This window comes from Cyprinodon variegatus, unplaced genomic scaffold (assembly GCF_000732505.1).
Source record: "Cyprinodon variegatus isolate N-32 unplaced genomic scaffold, C_variegatus-1.0 Scaffold495, whole genome shotgun sequence".
NCBI lineage: Eukaryota > Metazoa > Chordata > Actinopteri > Cyprinodontiformes > Cyprinodontidae > Cyprinodon > Cyprinodon variegatus.
Genome location: NW_015150948.1, coordinates 464,665 through 466,589, shown reverse-complemented (window position 1 = coordinate 466,589; position 1,925 = coordinate 464,665).

Below are 1,925 nucleotides of genomic sequence, written 5' to 3'. Positions count from 1 at the left end.
TCTTCAAAGTACAAGTTGTCTACTCCCAATCTAATATTAAAAGCCTCTTTAATAATTAGTCAGATATTGACTTAGGAGCGTTAATCAAAATGTGTTTTTGTTTTTTTTATTTTAAATTCTGCTTAAATCTTGCTGCAATTCATTCCACTGTAAAAAAAAAAGGGAAAAAAACATTAATAAAGAATTTACAAATCTAGTGTAAAGTGTGGTGTCGTGGGCAAAAGGTACTGAACTATTCACGCCAGTTAAATAAACAGAGATCGATGGAGTTCTAATGTTGGACTTCTGTCCATAACGAACACCATGTTCAAGCATAAAGGTGTCCATATGTGATCTTGGCACAGGACCCCAATAGCCGTAGTTCAATCATCGACTTTGTTGTTGTTTCATCTGACCTGCATACGCATGTCTTGGACACTTGGTTGAAGAGAGGGGCGGAGCTCTCCACCGACCACTACTGGTGGTGTGTTGGCTCCGATGGTGGGGGAGGACGCCGGTCAGACCTGGTAGGCCCAAACATATTGTGAAGGTTTGCTGGAAACATCTGGCAGAGTCCCCCGTGAGAAGGAGCTTTAACTCCTACCTGCAGTAGAGGTTTTAACACATTCCGAGGGAGGTGGGGTACAGTCGGAGCTGTGGTTGCAAAGTTGTCACGGCGGCAACCCTTAAACACACTGGTGGACACCAGCGGTGAGGGAAGCTGTCAAGCTAAATGAGGAGTCCTATCGGACTCTGGAAGCAGCTGATGTACCAGCAGTCAACGCAGCAGGCTTTGACAGGCTTTGCTCGGCTGGTCGCTGAAGCAAAAACTCGAGTGTGGGAAGAGTTTGGAGAACCCGTGGAGAACGACTTCCATATGGCTTCGAATTGATTCTGGTCCACAATCCGGCTTCTCAGGAGGGTGAAGCAGTGCAGTACCAACACTATATATGGTAGGGGTGGTGTCCTGCTGACCTCGACTCGGGACGTTGTATGTCGGTGGGCGGAGTACTGCGAAGACTTCCTTACTCCCACCAGCACGTCTTCCATTGAGAAAGCAGAGCCTTGGGGCTCCGGCTTGGGTCCTCCCATCTCTGTTGCTGAAGTCACAGAGGTGGTTAAAAAGCTCCTCGGTGGCAAGGCCCCAGAGGTGGATGAGATTCACCCTGAGTACCTTAGGGCTCTGGATGTTGTGGGGCTGTGTTGGTTAACGCGGCTCTGCAACATTGCGTGGACATCAGGGGCAGTTCCCCTGGATTGGCAGACCGGGTCGGTGGTCCCTCTATTTTAAAAAAGGTGACCGGAGGGTGTGTTCCAACTATAGAGGAATCATACTCTTAAGCCTCCCTGGTAAGGTCTATTCTGGGGTTCTGGAAAGGAGGGTCCATCGGATAGTGGAATCTCAGATTCAGGAGGAGCAGTGTGGTTTTCGTCCTGGCATTGGAACACTGGATCAGCTCTACACCCTTAGTAGGATTCTGGAGGGTGCATGGGAGTTTACCCAACCAGTATATATGTGTTTTGTCGATCTAGATAAGGCATTTGAACGTGTCGCCTGGGGGGGTCCTGGGGGGGGTACTCCGGGAGAATGGAGTACCGTACCCTTTAGTAAGGGCTGTTTGGTCTCTGTGAGAGTTGGACTCCGCCATGGTTGTGAGCTGGAAAAGGGTAGAGAGTCTTCTCCGGGTTGGGGAGGATGTACTTCCCCCTAGTGGAGGAGTTTAAGTATCTTGGGGTCTTGTTCACTAATGAGGGGAAGATGGAGCAGGAGATCAACAGGCGGATTTGTGCGGCGTCTGCTGTAAGGTGTGCCCTGTACGGCTCTGTTGTGGTTCAGAGAGAGCTGAGCCAAAAAGCAAAGCTCTGGATTTACCGGTCGATCTACGTTCCTACCCTCATCTATGGTCATGAGCTTTGGGTCATGACTGAAAGAAAGAGATCTGGAT